At 46.7% G+C, this 22,068-nt stretch overlaps 1 protein-coding gene across 1 annotated transcript in view; it reads right to left on the reverse strand.

The window, feature by feature from the left end:
* Positions 1-22,068, reverse strand: part of IL11RA (interleukin 11 receptor subunit alpha) — a gene marked incomplete in the record, with an annotated part of 3,068,236 nt that overhangs the window by 861,656 nt on the left and 2,184,512 nt on the right.

Raw genomic sequence — 22,068 nt, forward strand, 5'->3', positions numbered from 1 at the left:
CATCCAACGCTGGACCTAGACTTTGTAATTTGGCCGACCGAGGACCCGCCTGACGGCAGGAAAACCCATCTGTTATGGCTGCAGCTGTATGCACGATGAACATCCTGGTTCAAGGCTCCCGAGAGCACCCCAGCACTAACAGCTTATACTTCATACCATGCTTTCCGACCCCAAAACTCGGACAAACCACAAAAGAAGGGGGAGTATCCATATTTATCAAAGATACCCACACCTCCAGGTTAGTGGCATTGCACGAAGCATCGGAGACCATCCATGTGCAACTAACAGTGGGAAAAACTGCCTTTCAGTTTGTAGCCTGCTAGAGACCACCCTCCCAAACACAGGAACCTCACTCGGCTTTCCTGAGAACACTGGAGAATATGAAGGTCTCTCCAAACACTATTATATTGGGTGACTTCAACTACCCAAACATTGATTGGGAAAACTACTCAAGCCCAAACACCCACGCCCAACGGTTCCTAGAATTTATAAACTCAAATGCTATGGTACAACTGGTCACCACTCCCATAAGAGGGGAAAACATATTGGATCTGGTCATCACCAACATGGGGTCTCTATGTTCCACACCAGAGGTATACCCTTCACTGGTAAGATCAGACCATAAACAAATCTCATTGGACATCCATATTCCGTCCCCACCCCTAGCCAAGGAAACCACGGTGAAGAACTTCTCAAAAGCAAACTTCACACTTCTCAAAACTGAGGTGGAATCCTTGAAAGCCCCCAGGCCAGTGGAAAATACGGCCCAAAATGCAGAATCCTTTACAAAAGCATTCTATGGACACCTACAGGAATGCATGGAGCAAGCTATCCCAAATAAAACCAAGACTCACTCCTCCAAAGGCAGGAGACCTGTCTGGTGGACCCCGGCCATAAATAAGTTATACAACAGAAGGAGAAAGCTACTACATGACAGAGCAAAATCCCGAAAAGGGAAGGCGTCACTGATTAGTACTAGCAAGAAACTACGATCCCTCATAAAATCATCTAAGGCCAGCTTCGAAAGAAAAATTGCACAAGACACTAAAGATAATCACAAGGCCTTCTTTAGTTATGTCAGAAACCTGGGAGGCAACTCCCAGACATTCTCTGAGTTAGTGCAAATTGACAAAAAATACACTGAACCCACAGACATTGCCAACATCCTGGCAGAATGGTTCAGTGCAAACTTCTTTCCCCCTTCCCCCCCAAAAGTGCAAATGTCTATCCCAACAGAGTGTAGCCTTCCTGAGATCACAGACGCACAGGTGAGAACTGCCCTCTTCAAAGCAAAAAACACAGCATCAATGGGACCAGACGGTATCCCGGGCTGCATCTTACACGAGCTCCAAGAAGAACTAAACCCTCATATAAAGTCACTGTTCAATCTCAGCCTTCCTATAGGATATGTACAGCAACAGTGGTCCCACTCCACAAAGGTGGTGCCACAACAGACCCCGGAAACTATCGCCCTATAAGCCTGACTAGCCTGGTCTGCAAAGCTATGGAGCGTATCATCATGGAAATCATAAACAAAGACATTGGGAACCTCCAGACGCTGGATCCTACCCAATTTGGCTTTGTTAAGGGCAGATCTTGCCTCTTGAACCTGGTTGATTTCTTTGAAACAGTTACCAAAGCCATAGATGAAGGGAAGGTAGTCCACACAGCCTACCTGGACTTCACAAAACCCTTTGACACAATACCCCACTCGGGCATCATAAATAAGCTCACCAGCTTAAATATCAACCCCTATGTCACAAGATGGGTTGCAAACTGGCTCAGGGATAGAACCCACATGGTCAGAATAGCAGGTGCCATGTCAGACTCTAAACCAGTTGCAAGGGGTGTCCCACAAGGCTCAGTCCTGGGACCTCTCTTGTTCAGTATATATTTCTCCGAGCTACAGGCTAACATGGGTGGACTATGGCTGACCAAGTTCGCAGATGACTGCAAACTGGGTGCTGTAATCAACTCTCTGGCTGACACAAGCATCCTCCAAAAGGGTCTCACAGAGACGGATAACTGGTGCTAGAGCCATGGCATAAAGCTAAATGCCAAAAAGTGCATAATCACCCCCTTTGGGAAAAACAAAGTACCCACAAATTACCACATAGGTGGTAATCCATTAAGTATGGAAGAAGTAATTAGGGACTTGGGGACCCAAGTAGATAGCAATCGCTCCTTTGACAATCACATTGCCAAAGTGGTTAGAAAGACCTTCTATATAGCTCACCTTATCACGAAAGGGTTCACATCTAGATCAAGAGAGGTCATTGTGCCCCTCTACTCATCACTTATCAGGCCCATAATTGAGTACAATGCCCCGTTTGGGATGTACCTTACCCGACACCTTCAGCAACTGGAAAGACCCCAAAAGTATCTCACCAATGAAGACTAACGTCAGATCACAAAGGTAAGAATATTGACAAATCACTTTGATATGCGCAGTAATACAAAATTTCAGCAGACAGTACTACTTACATATAATTTCCCACAGACACAATGTTTACTATTTTAATAAAATGTAAGGAAAAAATAAGCTGCAAAACAAGAAGGTGCAGTTGTTTAAGTAATTTACCATAACAATAAATGTTTGAATGATCACTGTTGCAGTACCATTAGGTATATGGGTTATATTTTGCCAAGAATATAACAGCTGGCCAGCTTCCAAAGCTTCAGGGCACCTTCCATGAACCAAATTGTAAGGCAGCCCAAGCTGAGCTGAATAAAAGGCACATTTAGGTGCAAAGTCCTTCAGAGCATTTCTGCCAACAGAGAGAGGGAGGGAGGCTGAGCCCTGAAAGAACAAAATTAGGAACAAGAAAAAATATATGTCCACAACCTGGAAAGAGGAAAAAAAAAAAAAAAAAAGTACAGTTTTGTACCTACCATAAATGTAGATGTCCGATAGATATGCAACTGCAGTCCTTACATATGGGTTGTCCTGCCTCAGACAGCCCTCGGTCGGCCGGATTCCAAAGTCTGGTTCCGGCGTCGGCTGATGTCGCCTCCTCCCCGACGTCAGAGCGGCTGGGGTATAAAAGCATCAGCCGACGCCATCTTCCTCAGTGTTTCTTGCCCCAGATGCCAGGTGCCCTCCAAGGAAGGCTAAATTTAGAACTGGATAAAAATTCCAGACAAACACAATAGCAATAAACAGATACACCATAACAGATATCCCCGGCTAAGTGTAAAAGGAGGGAAGTGGACCCAATACACAGAGGGGTAGGAGGGAGGGAAAACCTGACTGCAGTTGAATATCTATCGGACATCTACATTTATGGTAGGTACAAAACTGTACTATGTCCTTCAAGAATGCAACTGCAGTCCTTACATATGGGTTGAATACCATAGCCAAGCTGGGGGTGGTAGGTTCTAAGATAAAGATGGTGTAGCTAAAATGCCCTGCAGGACTGCCGAAGCAAAGCCTGCTCGGGATCTGGAATATAAAGGCAGGTGGTAGTGCTTGGAAAGTGTATGCACAGAGCTCCATGTAGCAGCTTCTAGAATGTCCTTTGTAGCCACCCCTCTTAGGAAGGCTGTGGAGGTGGCTGTAGCTCTGGTGGAGTGTGGCCTGATATTGGCTGGCACACCCTTTCCATGGAAAGAATAACAGAATTTGATGCAATGTCCAATCCATTTTGAAATTGTTTGTTTGGAAATTGCCTTTCCTTGCACTCCAGGAGCTTATGCTACAAATAGTTGGTCAGACTTTCTGTTGGCCTTTGTTCTGTCCAAGTAGTAGCGTAGTTGTCTGTGTATGTCCAAAGTGTGCAGCAGCTTTTCCCCTTTGTTTTGAGGATTGGGGAAGAAGGTGGGCAGGTGGATTGCTTGATTTAGAGACACCCTGGATATCACTTTTGGCATAAAAGAAGGATTGGTTCTTAAAGAAACCTTGTCCTGATGAAAAATGAGAAATGGAGGTACTGCCATGAGGGCCTGTATCTCCGAAACTCTTCTTGCTGGGGTAATTGCCAACAGGAAAACTGTTTTCCAGGAAAGAAATTGCAATTCTGAAGATGCTGCTGGTTCAAAAGGAGGAAGAGTTAATTTTTCCAACACAAAGTTGAGGTCCCATGCAGGCACTGGTGGTTTACTGGGAGGCTTGATATTCTTTATCCCTCTTAGAAATTGTCTTAGTAAAGGATGTGAACACACAGGAGGATCAGTGTTGTATGATGCTGAAATTGCTGAAGCGTGTATTTTTATGGAAGAATAGGAAAGTCCATTATGCAGCATTTCTGCCAAGTATTCCAGTATCTGTGGGATGCTCATAACTGATGCATCCTGTCCCTTGGTGGTATTCCAGATGTTGAATCTCTTCCATTTGGCTGAATAAGTCTTTCTGGTGGAAGGTCTGCGTGCTTCCAATAATATTTGTTGAACTTCCTTGGAAAGAGAGATATGGGTAGAAATCATGGAACCCTCCAAGCTGTCAGCTGCAGAGTTTGCAGGTTGGGATGAACCGTCCTGTAATTGTGCTGAGTCAAGAGTAGAGGCCATTGAGGCAGGGGCCACGGGTTGGTGCAAGTTATGCTCCTTAGTAATGGATACCAGTGTCTTGGCCAATCTGGAGCTATTAAGATGCCTTTTGGTTGCTCTGCTTTGATCTTCAGTAACACCTTGGTCATTAATGGTAGAGGTGGGAATGCATAGATTGTTAGAGAGTTCCAGCTGAATGAGAGAGCATCTATTCTCCAGGCTTGTGGATGGTGTGTCCTCGAGCAGAACTTTTTCAGATGATGATTGAGGTGGGAGGCAAAGAGATCTATGTCTGGCCTCCCCCATGTATGAGTTATTTGAGCAAAAATGTCTGGATGCAACATCCATTCGTGCGGGTCCAGGATGTTTCTGCTTAGACTGTCCGCCAGAACATTGTCCCTGCCCGGAACAAACTGGGATTGCAGCTCTAAGTTCAGTTTCAAGGACTTTTCCCAAAGAGTCATTGTTAGTCTGCAAAGGGGGTAAGAATGAGTACCTCCCTGCTTGTTTATGTACCACATAACAGTGGTGTTGTCTGTCTTTATTAGCAGATGGCCTTGTTGAAGATATTTTCCGAAGGCCTCGATTGCATGAATTACTGCTAACATCTCTTTTTGATTGATGTGTAGATGTACTTCCTGGGGGGTCCATTGCCCTTGAATGCATCTGCCCTCCATGTGCACCCCCCATCTATGGTCTGAGGCGTCCATTGTAATGGTTTGGCTTGTTTGAGGTTTGTTGAAAGGCATACCTTTGTTTGACTGGCTTGCTTGGGGCCACCACAAGAATTCCCTTTTTAGACATGGGATGAGTGGGATAATTGCTTCTAAGTTGTGGCTGTGTTGAGACCATAGACTTTTTAGGTACCATGGCAGTTTTCTCATGTGTAGTCTTGCCAGTGGAATCAGTAGAATGCAAGATGCCATGAAACCCAGGGCCTGCAGGATTTTCCTTGCAGTCATCTGGGTGAGCTTTGCTAGGCTTTTGAAGTAATGTGGTAATTGTTCTTGCTTCTCTTCTATGAGGTAAGCCATTTGCGATTCTGTGTCTAGTTTGGCTCCTAGAAAAATTATTTGTTGGGATGGCAGTAGTCTTGATTTTTGAAAGTTGACTGTGTATCCCAAAGCCTGTAGTAAGTAAATGACATAATTCAAGTTTTTTGTCAAGGCTTGCTTGCTGTCTGCTTGTATAAGGCAGTCATCCAGGTAAGGGTATATTTGTATCCCCTGGAGTCTGCAGTGTGCAATTACTGATGCCAGGCATTTCGTGAATACTCTGGGCACAGTAGATAAGCCAAAAGGTAATGCTGAGAATTGATAATGCTCTGACCCTGCAAGAAATCTGAGGTATCTTCTGCAACTGTGTCTGATTGGGACATACAGGTATGCCTCTTTGAGGTCCAGAGTAACCAGCCAAGACCCCTTGCCCAGCATGGGAAGGAGTTGCTGTAGCGTCAGCATTTTGAATTTTGGTACAATGAGAAAAGTGTTTAGAGCGGACAAGTCCAGAATAGGTCTCCATTGCTTTTCTTTTCTTGGAACAAGGAACAGTCTTGAGTAAAATCCCTGGCCTTGTTCCTGAGGAGGAACCTTTTCTATTGCTTTGATTTTTATCAGCTTTGAAACTTGTTTGAATGCCTCTGCCCTTTGATTTTGTGGCAGGTTTGGCATGCCTTGTCTGGTTGGTAAAGTATGGAAGTGGAACCTGTAGCCTTGGTCTATTATGTCCAGAATCCATTTGTCCTTTGTTAAAATGTGCCAATTTTTTTGAAAATAAGGATAATTTTCTGCCTAAAGGTGCTTCTCTTTGAGCCCTGGTCGGCGGTGTCAAAGTCAAGTCATTGTGATTGTCCCTGTGGAGCAGGGGATGTCCCTGCGCCACCTCTCTGATTAGTCCGGTTGCCATTGGCGTCCTCTGTAGGAGCCTCTGTATTGCCCTCTTCCTCGGGTACGCCTGTTTTTTCCCCTTTGAAACTTGTCAGTGTCTGGAAAGGACCAATTCTTAGAAGGCCAATTCCTGCTGAACCTTGGTGGCTGAACCTGGAGGAAATCCTTGACTGTTTGCACTGATTTAGCCTTTTCCTCAATTGATTTCAACACATCCTGAGCATTAGCACCAAATAGCTTGTGTTTTTCCAGAGGTGCATCTAGAAGCTTTACTTTAACATGATCTGGCAATGCCTGTTCTTTCAACCATGCATGTCTACGAATGACTGCCCCTGTCATAGCTGCCCTACATGAAGCTTCCAATGCATCATAACCACACTGAAGAAAATGATTGCTAATCTGCTGAGTGTAATGGACCAAATCCTGCAAGGCCTTTCTGCCTAAAGGCTCAGGAGAGGTTAACTTTTTCTGCAAATCATCCATCAAGAAATCCTGATACTGAAACATATGAAAAAGGCAATTAAGGGCTCTCATGGCAAGTGTGGTTGAGGTATAAACTTTTTTGCCCCACCTCTCTAGGGACCTAGCTTCCCTGTCTGAGGGCAAAGGATTTTTGGCCGTGGTTGTGGCCACCCCTTTGGGCCCCTGGGAAATTGTTTCTAGATCAACAGAATGGGCCTTAAATAAATGTTTGTGAGTCTCAGGAACCCTGTAGTATCTGTCCGGTTTGACAGGAACAGGGGGGAGAGAATCAGGAGAAGCACTCAAATCTGAGTACACATCATCCAGTACATCTAACACTGGAGGGATAGCTAAAGGTCTGTGTTGGGGAAGCTTAAGGAAGGTACGAAGCCGCTTCCTGGAGTCGGAGAATTCCTGACCTTGCCACTGAAAATGCTCTCTCATGGAGTGGAGAATTTCCCCAAAAGAAATATCCTCAGGAGGAGAGGCAGAAGGAATAGATTCCTCCGCATCAGAATCCTTGTAGACCTGGAAGGACTCTTCCTGGATATCTGAGTGATCAGAGTCACCAGAGGCTTCATCTGAAGAAAGGATGTCTGTATGCTCAACCCTGGGCCTTTTGTCAGAAGGTGGCTGAGAACCTCTGTCAGGATGGGCCTGGGAGCCTCTGATTAAGGAAATTAAATCTGCAGCTAAAGTCATAATTTGTTTATCAGTAGTGGGCTGAGGCAAAGCTTTAGGAGGGTGACACTTAGCCTGGCTGGCAGCCTTAGCATGTGTGTAGGCCTTGATAGACATAGACATAGGGGGCCTAGCTGCCCTACGTGCTGGAGTCACCTTGTCCACGGGTATGGTCTCAGGCAAATCCTGGGCTTCAGTTCCAGGGGGAAAATCAACAACCGGCACCGGCGCAGGCTCCGGGGCCGGAGTGATCGGTAAAGCGGTGTCGTCGGTCCGGAGCGGCGGAACAACCGCCTCAGAAGAGACCGATGCACTCGCGGTAGTTTTTAGCATGGTGTCGGTGGAAGTCGCGGGCCGAGAATGTCGGTCCCGATCTTTCCGTTTTTTGGAAATATGTGGTGTCGGTTGTTCCGACGGCATGTTATAAGAGTATTTATCACCAAAAAAGTCTTCAGCAAACTCTGCCCGGAGCCTGAGTGTGTGCTTATTGAAGCAAGCACAGGCAGCACAGGCCGAGACGTCGTGGTCTGGGCCAAAGCAGGGGAGGCAGTAAGAATGGAAGTCCTTATGAGGTATTTGTTTACCACAAGACAAACAGTTATTAACTTTTTCAGTTTTTTCTGACATCGGCCGAGGCAAGAAAAGGTTCCCCAACGGGGTACTTAGCTTTTTGATGACTTTGGATACGTAAAACACAGGAGCTGACCGACTGGCACTTGCGAACTGCTTCTGCTTCGGGCACTGCGCGGCAAGAAAGACTGAGGAAGATGGCGTCGGATTTTATACCCCAGCCGCTCTGACGTCAGGGAGGAGGCGACATCAGCCGATGCCGGAACCAGACTTTGGAATCCGGCCGACCGAGGGCTGCCTGAGGCAGGACAACCCATATGTAAGGACTGCAGTTGCATTCTTGAAGGACATCACGCCAAGAAATGAGGGGGATGGAGAGAAGGCATGGCTATGGCAGCAGTGATCATTCAAACATCTTCTATTATGGCAAGTTTATGTACACAACTACATTATGTTCATTATAAAAGTATGTACAGAGGACCAAGTTGCAGTTTCTAAATATTTCTAGAACCCAACCCTTTCCAAAAAGCCATAAATGAAGCCAAGGTCCTAGTAGAATGGGGCCTTAACCCTATTTTGAATAGTTTTGTTATGGTAAGTATAATTAGAAGTTATGTACTCACCATAACGTTCCATCTGAGTAGGTGGATTCATTTGTCTGCAACCTGTGGGTTATGGATCCGATATCGGATCCGAACTGGCATGGTTTTACCAGCTATGGATCCGAGCTCCTAGCTCCTCCCCTCACCCATAATGCCCTGCTCTCCCTACATGACCTCAGATCAAGTTTGCCCTGAATCAAAATACCCTGAAGGGGTAACATATAATATGCAGGAAATTGACAAGGCCAGGGGGATAGGAGGGCGGGATGGTTGCAGACAAATGAATCCACCTACTCAGATGAAACGTTATGGTGAGTACATAACTTCTAAATCTGAAGTAGGAGATTCATTTGTCTGCAACCTGTGGGACAGAGTCCCCAGCTACCTGAATCTTGGGCGGCCGTCATGGAAGGATATTCCGGAGCACCGCGGAGCCAAAGGATGCTCTACCTCTAGATGTGATATCCAGCTTGTAATGAGAAATAAAGGTATGGGATGAAGCACAAGTGGCTGCTGAACAAATGTCATCCAGAGGAATCCTAGCCTTAAAGGCCGCTGAGGTAGAAACTGACCGAGTTGAATGGGCACGGACTCCCTCCGGTGCGGGCCTCCCAGAGGCTTGATAAGCTAGAAGAATACACTGTGAAATCCAGCGAGACAAGGATACTTTGGAAATTGGCTTACCCAGATTGAATTTGGCAAAGGAAATGAATAACTGGTCGGATTGCCTATGACCAGCTGTCCTGTTAAGATAAAAACGAAGCTGCCTGTGAACATCCAAGGAATGCAGCTTGTATTCACCCTTGTTTTGATATTTAGGAAAGAAAACAGGGAGGTTAATGGACTGATTAATATTTGTTTCTGAGGCCACCTTAGGAAGAAAGGAGGGATTGGTCCTGAGGTATACACGGTCCGGATGGAAAATCAAGTAAGGAGGCTTAGAAGATAAGGCTTGAAGTTCCGAAACTCTTTTGGCCGAAGTAATGGCCACTAAGAAAGCAGTCTTAAGGGATAAAAATTTAAGATCTACTGTGGCCGCAGGTTCGAATGGGGGAGCGGTCAAGGCCTGAAGAACCAAGGACAGATCCCAAGGAGGAACAGCTTGCTTAACAGGGGGCCTAAGGAGAAAGGTGCCTTTAAGGAAGACTTTACACAATTTGGCAGACATAAGTGGTCCAGAGTCATGACCAACATGATAGTGAGAAATGGCCGCAAGCTGCACTTTGACCATGGAACTACTGGCACCATCATTAAAAAGAGTGGTGAGGAAGTTTAGCACCAGAGGAAGGGGAACCATGAAGGGATCTAGACCTTGCCGCTCCGCCCAAATGGAAAACCGTTTCCATTTACTGCGGTAAACTTTCCTGGTAGATGGCTTATGAGCCGCTACCAAGATGGCCTTAACGGGAGACGAGATACCGGGAGTCCTAATTAGGAGTGGAACTGGAGCAGCCAAGCCGTTAGCTTCAGGTTGCCCAGATTCGGAGTTGGTAGGTTCGATGGATGCGAAATCAGATCCGGAATGGGATCTAGAATCCAAGGTGGATTCACCGAGTGAGACCTTAGGAAAGGGAACCAGATCTGTCAAGGCCAGAATGGGGCAATGAGGATCATTCTGCACCCCAACCGAGAGGCTTTCTGAAGAACTTGGAGCATCAGGGGCAAAGGGGGGTAAGCATAAAGAAGACCGGGAGGCCAAGCATGCACCAGAGCGTCTCTCGGGGAATCCCCTGGAGGACGGATTAGAGCGAAAAAACTGTCGCACTTGGTGTTTAAGGGAGACGCAAAAAGATCGCAACAAGGAGTTCCCCACCGTGCGAAGATACGTTTCGCTACTTGAGCATTGAGAGACTACTCGTACGGGGAGAGAATGGTGCGACTGAGTTTGTCCGCCAGGATGTTGGACCAACCCGGAATATGCGTTGCGATGAGAAAGCGGTTGGTGGAGATCGCCCACTCCCACACTCTCATGGCTTCTCGACATAAGGGATAAGACCTGGTTCCCCCCTGTTTGTTGATGTACCAGACCACCGACATGTTGTCTGACTGAATCGCAATTGTTCCCAGGGGAAGAAAGGCCTGAAGTGCTCGCAACGCCAAGAGCACTGCTCTCATCTCTAGAACACTGATATGCAGGGAGGTCTCTGAGTCGTTCCACGTGCCTTGGACTGTCCTGCCTGCAATATGCCCCCCCCCACCCGAGGCGGGAGGCGTCCGTGGTCACCGTGGCGAGAGGGGGAGAAGCACAAAAAGGGCGGCCTCCGTGGAGATCCTGTGAGTGGAGCCACCACAAGAGGGACCGCTTGCAAGCCTTGTTGATCGCAATGGGATGATGCAGAGGTAGAGCAAGGTAAGACCACTGAACCTAAAGTGTCCACTGAAGGACCCGCATGTTGAATCTGGTGAGAGGAAGAAGAGATATTGCTGCCGCCATGGACCCTAGAGCCCTCAGGACCAATTCCGCCGGAACAGAGCTGGAGTGTAGGATGGCCCGCACCTGGAGTCGCAAACTCTGAACTCTGTCGGTTGTGAGGAAGGCTCTTAACTCCCTCGTGTTTAACATGGCACCTATAAAATCTATCAACTGAGTAGGGGCCAGGTTGGATTTTGCTACATTTATCGTGATGCCCAAGCGGGGAGCTAGATGAAGAAAGGAGTCTCGCGACAATGATAGTAGATGCCTTGTTGGGCGGTAAGGAGCCAGTCGTCCAGGTATGGGAAGACCTGCACCCCCTGAAGCCTCAGGTGGGCCGCAACCACTGCTAATACTTTGGTGAACACCCTGGGGGCTGTGGTGAGACCAAAGGGAAGGACCCTGAACTGGTAGTGACTGGCTCCCAGCCGGAAGCGAAGAAACCTCCTGGAACGTCTGTCCATTAGTATGTGGTAGTACGCATCCTTGAGGTCTATAGAGCACATCCAGTGGTTCTTTCCCAGAAGGGGAAGGATAGATTGTAGGGTGACCATTCGGAACTTCTCTTTGGGAACTGCCAGATTTAACAGGGACAGGTCTAAAATTGGTCTTAGGTCCCCTGTCTTCTTTGGCACTAAAAAGAACCTGGAGTAGAACCCTGATCCAATCTGGTCTGGGGGGACGGGCTGGATGGCTCTTTTCCCCAGCAGATGGCCAATTTCTGCCGAAGCGGCCTCCCGCTGACCGGGTGGAACGTCGGGGAGGGATTTTAATTTTGGAAGGTGATGAAAAGGAATCTTGTATCCTCTGGATATAATGCGGAGGACCCAGCGGTCTGATGTTATGGACTCCCATGCCGCTAGGTGCTCCGAAAAACGTCCCCCGACTGCCTCCAGAGTGGAGCAGTCGGGCAACCCTTCAGGGATGCTGTACGGGCCGTTCAGAGAAAGGTTCTCTGGACCAGAAGTTCCTGGGAGCCCCTCTGCCTCTGGGGCGGCGTCCTCCCTGTCCTCCTCTGCCACGGAAGGACTGATTGTCCGGAGCGGGATGGGATTGCTGCGACTTCCGGAACCACATCTTCTTCTGGCCCTTTTGGTTCCTAGAGTAGGGCCTCCGGGGCACAGAGAAGCGGATTCCGATGGCAGACAGCGTCTTCCCGTCCTTTTCGCTCTGGGTCAAGGTGTCGCGAACCGTCTTGCCAAAAAGGGCAGAACCATCGAAGGGGCGTTTGAAATCGCAATGGCGGAGCCAGGCCTGGCATCTTGTGACTAGGCCTACTCCTGCAGCTCTAGCGGCTCCCTCAGTAGCATGGGACAGCAACTGCATAGAGGTATTTGTTACGGATCGAAGAGTGGCCATACGGGTAGAGTGCAAGAGTTTGTCCTCTTCCGACATGGACTCGGGGGGGATGCAGCGTATTCTTTAATAAGATCGCTCTGCATCCTGATCACATGTGCCAAGTAGTTGAGCGCCCTCACTGAGAAGGTCGCAGAACTAAACATTCGCTTCCCCAAGCGGTCCATCATCCGAGACTCCTTGCTCGGAGGGTGGACTGAGGGACTCTCCTGGGCGAGTTCCCTCTTGGTGGCTGCTGCCGTCAACATGGCATCTACAGGGGGCCCCTTACTCCAGTGGGCACGGTCTGCAGGGGGGCTAAGGATTCGGTCTGGCCTTTTGGGGATTGGCTCCACGGTGTCCGGTTCCTTCCACGCCCTGGTGGTAATGAGGTCCACCAGGGGGGTCGGCAGGAGGGGACACCCAAGAGGTAGACGGGCCCACTTCGAATGCCTCCAAGAACACGGACTCGTCCGAGGAAGACTTTGGGGCAGACCACCCCCCCCCCTTATGCGAAGCATTTCCATGATGTCTCCAAAGGAGACATCCTTGGGGGGTGATCTTGGGGAGCCTTCCCCTTCCTCCAAATCCATGTCTTCAGTTAAAGACTCGGGGGAGTCTATGTGCCTCCTTTTACACGTATGCTTGCGAGGGGCTTCCTCGGGGGGGCTGTCCGAGGAGCCCTCGCAAGCAGTGTCTTGTTCCAAAGGAACAGCTTGGGGCACTGAAGCGGGCTGTTCCAGTGACCGGATGGTGGAAGCCTGACCCAGTGCAGATGGAGCACGGGACGGAGCCGAAGCAAATGCCGGGGGCCCGGAAGCCCTCAACAGAGCCCTCTCCACTACATCAAAAGCCGAGGGGGAGCCAGCCTCGACCAAAGGATCTGAAAGTCGGCTCCCCCTCGGATCCGAAGAGTGGATCGGAGCCGGCCCCGAGACACTCGGATCCGAGGGGCCAGTGCGCTCTGACACAGACGGCGCCGAAGGCACACTGAGTCCCCCGGATCCGAAGCTCGGAGCCAGGCTCCGAGAGGTCGGATCCGAAACACTCGAGGGCAAGGTTGGATCCGAAGTAACTAGTACTATCGGCGCTGACCCACCCCTGGCTCCGAAGCTGCCCGGCTCCAAACGCTCCGAACCCGGGTAGCGGGTCGGAGAAGGAGCTATAGGCTTGAAAAATGGGGTCGAGTTCCCCCCCCAGAGGGGGGGGGGAGGAGGCAGGAGCACTCCCATCTGCATCTGGGCCTGGATGAACCTTCTCATCATCCGGTCCAGATCGGCGTCAGAAAGAGAATAAGTGGATCTCGAAGAGGCTACCGAGGTAGGCCTTGAGTGCCTCCTCGATAGCCTCGACGGAGATCGGGTCTCCTCCTCCTCAGGCCCCGGTGAAAATCAGACTGGTGACCGGAGCCGAGGGAGGGGAGAGCCAGTAGCCAAGGAGGCCGGAGGAGAAGCCCGCTTAGCTGGCGGGGCCGAAACGGAGGTCTCGGCCCGCCGCTTGTGGTGCTTCTCCCTCCGGTCCTTTTTTCTTGCCTCTCTCTCCTCCAACCCAGTAGCGGGAGGTTGAGTCCCAGGTGGAGGAGGGAGAGCAGGAGAGGCGGGAACCGAAGCCACGGTTCCCACCACAGGAGCGGGAGCCGAAGCAGAGTCCGGGGGCAGAAGTCCCGCCAGGACCAGCTTCGACCTCCGCTCCTTCAATGCCCTGGGGTTGAACCCTGCACAAATGGAACATCCAGAAGTGAGGTGTTCAACCCCAAGGCATCGAACGCACCGAGTGTGGCCATCAGCAGGGGATAGCTTATGGCCACACTCGGAGCATTTGGAGAAAATTGCCTTAGGGGCCTCTGACATGGTAAAGTTTTTTTTTTTTTAACAAAAAACAAGAGACAAGAGAGAAACTGGTACTAAATTAGTACACACACACAAGGCCCCACACAATACACTCGCACTGAAACTACGACCAGCGAGGGGAGGGTAAACTAAAGTTCTTAAAATTAAGAATTTTAAGCTAAAACTAACAAATTATGAAAGGGAACCTAGTACAATCACTCAAAAAACACAAAAACTATTGAATAAAATGCTTTCTTTAAATACAAAAACCAATTAGCTGAAGAGCTCAGAATCCAAGACCTGGTTACCAGCGCGGCAAACTAGATCTGAGGTCATGTAGGGAGAGCAGGGCATTATGGGTGAGGGGAGGAGCTAGGAGCTCGGAGCCATAGCTGGTAAAACCATGCCGGTTCGGATCCGATATCGGATCCATAACCCACAGGTTGCAGACAAATGAATCTCCTACTTCAGATCAGAAAGTAACAGCCTTAAATAACCACTTGGAAATAGTCTGTTTTGGTACAGGCTGTCCCTTCTTCTTACCTTCACAAGAAATGATCAATTGATCTGAAGATCTCAAAGATTTATTTCTGTGAAGACAGTACTTGATTGGCACGTAGACGTCCAATGTATGGAGTATTCTTTTTCCCTCATTTCTAGGTTCAAGAAAGAAAATAGGAAGATGGACCTGGAGAAGGAATCAAGCTTATAAAGCCTTGTAAATATGTACAGAAGACCAACTTGCTGCTGCTAGAATACTTCTAGAATTCAACCCTTTCCAGAAAGCCATAGATGAAGCCAAGGCCCTGGCAGAGTTGGCCTTGACCCTGCCAAAAATAGTTTTGGTGTGAAAATAACATAACAGACTTAAAACAAACATTTGGAAGTAGTCTATTTTGACAGAGGTTGTCCCTTCTTCTTACCTTCATAAGAAATGCATAACTGATCCAAAGATCTGAAAGATTTAGTTCTGTCAAGATATTACAGGATTTGTCTGTTGAAATCCAAGGTAAGCAGCATCCTTTTTTGTTCATTTTAGTTTCAGGAAATAAAATGGAGAGATAGACAGTTTAACAAAGTAAACTCGGACACCACTTTAGACATAAAAGAAGGATTAGTTCTCAAAGAAACCCTGACCCTGTGGAAAATGAGACAGGGTTGACTTATAACAGCTTGCAACTCAGATACTCTTCTTGCGGAGGTCAAAGCAATCGGTAAAACTGTTTCCATGTTAATAAGCACCTCAAGTCAACCAGGTTATCTGGTTCAAAGAGAGAAAGTGTTAGCATCTCTAACACAAAATTAAGATCCCAAGGAGGGGCCACTGATTTACTGGGAGGCCTCTTGTGCAAAACCCCTTTCAAAAACATTTTGGCAAAAGACTACATGGAAGAGGAGGGTCCATGGGCAAACATGCTAAAATGGATGATAAATTAACCTTGGCAGAGGAATAAAAAAGTCATAGGATAGTATCTCACACACACATTATAAAATCAGAGAACAACTAGCACTGAATGGGTGCTGGCTATGTTGGCGCAAACTAGTAAACTTTTTTCCATTTGCTAATATATGGTCTTCCAGCAGCAGGCTTTCCTGCCTCCATTAGTACCTGCTGTACATCCTCAGTAAACAGATGCCTAAAAGGAATTAAGATCCTATCATCCACACACTCGATTGAAGTTGACTGATTGTAGGGCTATATCAACCATTCCTGTTCTTGTGTGAGTATATCTAGTCTGATTGGAAGCTTGTGTTGCTTGCCCATGGCCATTTCCAAAAGAAGGAAAAACTATGGTTGCCTGGGCCAAAAAGGAGACACCACAATGATCTTGGGAGATTCCTTCTGAATCTTCAGCACTACTCTTGATGTTACTAAAAAAGGTGAAAAAGCATACAGGAACATTCCTGTGCAAGGATCAGGCTGAGAGATGGGAGATTTGGGTGGAGTAGTAATCATTTATGCTGATTTATAAGGTCTGGCTGTAGAGGAATTCTCCCATAATTTCCCTTTCCATGTGAAATAGTTGGGGAAACCAATGCTGGTTCAGCCAAAATGTAGTTTGTGTTTTCCTTTTGTGCCTTAAGAAAAAAATTTGGAAGAAGCAGAGGAGGGAAGGCATAGAGGAACTTCACTATCCACTGGAAAGGCATCTGACCTCCAGGCTGTGAGGCAAGGGTCCCTGATGCAGAACTGTGGGAGCTGATTGTTGTTTAGTGAAGCAAACAGGTCTGTCTGAGGAGTGTCATACTGAAGTGTGATGTTCTGGAAGATCTCTCTGTTCAAAGTCCACTCATGGGGGTCCTTCAAGGAGCAGCTTACAAAGTCTGCTAGCAAATTGTCCTGAGAAGGGAAGTAAATGGCTGTAACATGTTCATTTTTGTTGCCAAGTTCAATTACTTCTGTACTTACCTGCATAGTGGGCAAGACCTGGAGCCTCCCTGTTTAACTACCAAGTGGCTGTGGTGTTGTCTGTGTACACTTGTAGTGGTCTTGATTTCCAAAGGTAGATGAAAATATGAAGAGTTTGCAGAAGAGACCTCATTCATTTCAGGATGATATGTTCCCTCTGGAACTGGGACTGCCACCTCCCCTGCTCTTCGTGCAAGTCTATCCACACCCCCACACCTCATCAGAGCCAACCGTGTGAATCTGTACAGAAGGAGGAGGTAGTGTGAAAGGCAATCCTGGATTGAGAATGACTTGTCCCTTCCACCAAAGTAGACCCTTCTTGAGATAAGGGAGGAGGGGAAACAGGGTGTCCAAGGGATGGCAGTGCTGGGACCACACAAATTTCATTTACTATTGTGAAGCCCAGCCAGGGGGAGCATAGGAATGGTGGCTGCCATAAATCCCAAAGTCCTTAGCATCTTCCTTGCAAAGCAATGGGTTTCAGAGGAGATGCTTTGGAAGTTAATGGACAGACTGAGAACCTTCTCGTGGGGAAGGAAGGCATGCATTTTTTTCTTGTTCAATCTGCATCCAGAAACACCAGGTGCTGTGTAAGAACTGTGTGTCATTTTTTGTAGTTTACAGTAAAAGGCAGGCCTGTTAGATGATGGAGGTTGCACTGAAAATGCTGAAGAAGAATTTCTGGGGAGACCGCCTGGATTGGTAGGTCAGCCAGGTAGGTGAAAATTTGCATTTTTTGACTGTGAAGAAAGTTACTATAGGCCCTGGGCACTTTGTCAATACTCATCCAGCTGTGGAAAGGCCAAAAGGTGGAGCAGTAAACTGAAAATGCAAGGAGTCAGAGAAAACCCAAGGAATCTCCTGAAAGAAGGATGAATGGGGCATGTTAAGTAGACTTCCTTCACATCTAATGACATTAAGAAAGCCTGCGAGAAGATGAAAGGTAGAAGAGTCTGAAAAGAGACCATTTTGAAAGATGGTACCATCAGGTAAGTGTTCAGGATAAACAGGTGTGGGATGGTTTTCGTCTTCCCTTCTTTTCTTGGGACTAGAAAAAATCTTAAGAGTAAAACCCTTTTCCCATGAATTCTTTTGGAACTTGCTCAATGGTACTCTGATCCAAGAGGTCTTGAATAATGGGGGCCAGCAGGGATTTTGAAAAGGTTGTGGCATACCCCTATGAGAGGGAATGTATTCCCAAGACATGGCATAGTCATCTCTGATGATGGAGAGGCCTCACTTGTCTGTGTTAATAGCTTCCCCACCTGGATAGAGAGAATGACAACCTTTGACAAAGAGGGATAATGAGGCTGAGGACAGGGGGATGGGTGCTGTAGAAATAGTCACATTTGTTTGCCTCCAAAGGGTGTCCTCCCAGCTGCAGGTTTCCTTGGAGGTTTTTATATGAATCTTTTTTCTAGGAGTTTTCTTTGTTTCTTAACTGTCCTAGGATCCCTTATAATGAAGGAGGTAAATTTAGACAAGTGGGTCCTATGGTATGTAGGAAATGAAGAGAGTAGGATCTGTCTGCAGGATTTCAAGGTCTTAACTTGGACTTGGAGAACTTTGAACACACTGGATGCCTGACAGACAGACAGTAAAGTCTTTGTCCAATGGTAAATCTATAACTTTAGATTTAAAATCCTCAGATCCAGTGGCAGCAGCACTACAAGAAGCATCCTCAGCATTGTAACAACACTTAATGCAGTATATGGCAGTCCGAGTGGCCTGCAAAAATAAGCTTGGCATTTGCTGCTTAGACTTTGTTGTAGGAAGATCCAGGATAACTCTGTTTAAGGAGTCAAGGATAGAGATCAAATACTTTGTCATAGGAGTCTAGTGATTATTTTCCCTAAAGGCAGGGGTTGGAGAGAGATAAACCTTCTTAACCATCTATTCACAGCCCTACTACCTTTGTCATTATCTAGGGCATTAGTACTGGGCAGAAGCTTACAGGGCTTTTCTGAAGAGAGCGAGAGAGACTGAAGAAGGGTATGCCACTGGGTTCTTATATAAATATTTAAGGTCATCAGGGACCTTGTAAAACCTGTCTGGTCTCTTGGGAGCTGGTGGTTATGAATCAGGTGCAGAAGAGGTATACTGAAAGACATCCTAGAAAGCCTAAAGAACACGGGTGACTGGAAAAGGGGCAGGAGTACCCATCTTCAAGATGGTGTAATACCTCTTCTGAACATCAGAGATTTGCGGGGATTGCCAATCGAAGTGTTTCGTCATGTTCTCTATAATCTACACAAAGGAAGCTTCTTCAATAAGGGAATTGAGTGAGAGGAAGTCCACTTCATCACTTGCCATGGAGAATACAGCTGAAAGGAATAGTCTAGAGACTGATCAGAATCATAGTCATGCTCCTCAGCAGAAGAGGAAACCAGAGTAGGTTTTACAAGAGTAGTCTGTGGTTACGGAGACCCAAAGCAGGGAGGTTTCAAAGACATAATAGCTTTGACCAACCCTTCTGCAAAGTCAATCTATTCCTTCTCCCTAGCTGCTGAGGGAGAGGCTATGTGCTTAGTCATCTATTTTTTTTTCTTTTTAGGTGTGATACCTGTCTGCATGAGATGCAGAAGCTCAGAACTGTCTCAACTCTATTTGACAGCCTGTGATCTCTTTCCTAACTAAAATTTAAGGGACGCCATGCAGTCCTTCTGAAATGACGACACATGTTTCTTCAGACATATTGAAAGTGTGCAAGGCCACAAGAGCCATACTGGCCTCTGATGAGGTCTCAGTAGTGGTAAACTGAAAAGTAGCCTGACATTCCGTAAGGTCTATAATCTAAGCAGGTATGTCGGGAGTCAAACATTGGACTGTGGATCAGTTTGTGGCCTCTTAATTTTTTTCTTTGTTGACAGAGGGATGTCCGAGGATGCAGAGTCAGCCACCTGGGTCTAGGCCAAGTGTTTTAAGAAGCTTTGTCTTGAGAAAGGTAATGAGAGTAGACAGCCTAGACCTAAGGGTTTTTGGAAAGAATGATTGACCGAACAAGACAAGTCCTTGTACAGAATCAGACTACAGTACTTGGACTTACCCTCCTAGCTGACATCTACATCATTCAACAAAATAAAGTAAGATAAAAAAAAAAGGTTCCCCAGTGGAGCAGTTATATGGATAAACAATCAAAGCAAAGGACCAAACAGTGAACAGTGCACAATGGATGCATGACCTGCATTTGGATCGGTGGCGAGAGAGTCTGGGGATTCACGCTTGTATGTCCTTCTTTATACCCCAGCACATACAAGTTGAGATTGTGCATCAGATGTATGACCTAGGAAAGGTAAAGTTTTGGAATCCCGGCTGAACATCAGCGATGACAACCTACACATCAGAAATACTGCAACAGTGATTTCAGTCAGATCATTTGAAAATGTGATCACGACAAACAAAACCTTAAGAAATGTCTGAAGTCTGGAAGAATAGTGATGTGATGATAAGCATCTTTTAAGTCCAATGTTACCAGGAAACCTGAAAGAGGAAGAAGTTAATAGGTTGTGAAGTGACATCATTTTTTAATTTGAGCGCAATCAAACAGGTTTAGGAAGGAAAGAAAGATCCAGACCTGGTCTCCAATCATTTTCTTTCTTTGGCACTAAGAACTGTCCTTGGTTTTGGGAGGTTTGAGGGTTCTTTCTGGAATGTTTGCCATTTCTTCTTAAAAGTCTTAACTATATTCTGTTGTGACTGTTTGTTCTTCTTTTTTGCCAAAACTGGATGAGAAGTAAGAGAATCCCTTTAGAAATCTGGAAAAGGAGGGTGGAAAAAATCTCTGAATCAGCTCACCCCTTTCATCAAACTTTTTTATCACCTCTGCAGCAGAGGAGACAAAAAATCATTATCCAAAAGGGAATTTAAAATCTCATTTTAACATCCTCTGGGAGGTTCAGAGAATGCAGCCATGCAAATCTCCTCAAAACAGTATCAGTGGCCAAGTATCAACAGAGTCATACACATGCTGTAAACAATGATTACTGAAGTAACCGCAGATAAAACATTACACATACTTTCACAATTAGTCAGAACAAACTGAGTCTGACAATACAAAATTCTGAAAATCAAAGTTGCAGAAGTATACTCCCACCCCCACAATACCTATCAAAAATGTTCCCATTCTTATCAGAAAGAGCAGGGCTGGAATCAATTGTTAGCAGCAGTGGGATCAAGTAAAGCTATAACTGCCATGTCAGATTTGGGAAAAATGCATAAAATTTTAAAGACTGAGGAAGCCTATGGATCCTATTTGCCTTTTAAGGGGCAGCTGGTTGGCTAACAGGAAAATTGCAGGCAGTAATACACATTCCTCTAAAATACTCCTGTCTAAGGAAATTTGAGTAGTAGACATGTGCTGTTTTTTTTTTACATGAAAAATGGAGTCCTCTATGTTACTAAAGGCAGCAGCAGCTTCTGCAGGGAAGGATCAGCAAGAGTGGATCTCCCTTACCACTGAGAAGACCCCAACAGCCCCTGGCTCACCTGCAGTCCACAGTGGCTGTTGGTGATACACCAGTCTTTTTGGCTTTTCCCAGTAAGGGGTCGCCACAGCGGAACTCCGGTCCGCTAATGATTGGCAGTAGATTTTTATGGTGCCGAGTTGCCAGCCCGACGCCCAAACTTCAGCGAAGGCACGCCCATTCACACGTGTCTTTCGGAGGCCACTCGACCGCGGGGAGGACATGCAGACTCCACACAGAAGGCACTCCCCGTACACTAGCTGAGAATCGAACGGGAGAACCTCTTGCTGTGAGGCAACAACGCAACCACTGTACCACCGCGGCTTCTGTAAGTGTGATCCGGGGTAAAAGATAAGTGGTGTGAGGTACAAGCTATGGCCACAGCAGTCACCTACCTGTGGCTGAGGCAAATTGCTAGCTTACTGGGGTGGCAAAGGCCATTTGCTTAAATTTGTCTTTTTGTGGCTGGAAGAAGGACTGATCACGGGACTGGTGGCTTGTTCCAGTCATCCTGAAAATGGTACCTCTTTCCTTGGGAAGACAAGAAAAAGATGTGGGTAAAAACTGCAAGTCTTTAAAAGTCACTTTTTTTTTTACAGAAAAAAACACTAATAAGCACTTTAAAACACCTTGTCTAACCAAAAATAGTACAATAAATGCAATTTCCCCACACAAAAATTGTTTTCAGTTACTTTACACAACTTTTAAACTGAAAGGAAAAAAGGAGCACTCCCATTTAAAAGAGCAACATATTTTCGTTACAGTTCATTAAAATAGCAACTCCTAGCTTTACAATAATTTAGTGATAAAAAACAATGTTTATAAGATGGAAGGCCTTCCCCACAGGGAACTTATTCGGCCCAGCAAAGAAAAACATGAAGCCAACCGTCAATCCTCTGAAGCCTCATTAGAGCATACTCTTTGGCGGCAGT

The sequence above is a fragment of the Protopterus annectens genome, chromosome 1.part1 (assembly GCF_019279795.1).
Source record: "Protopterus annectens isolate FY-2018-M chromosome 1.part1, PAN1.0, whole genome shotgun sequence".
NCBI classification, from domain to species: domain Eukaryota; kingdom Metazoa; phylum Chordata; order Ceratodontiformes; family Protopteridae; genus Protopterus; species Protopterus annectens.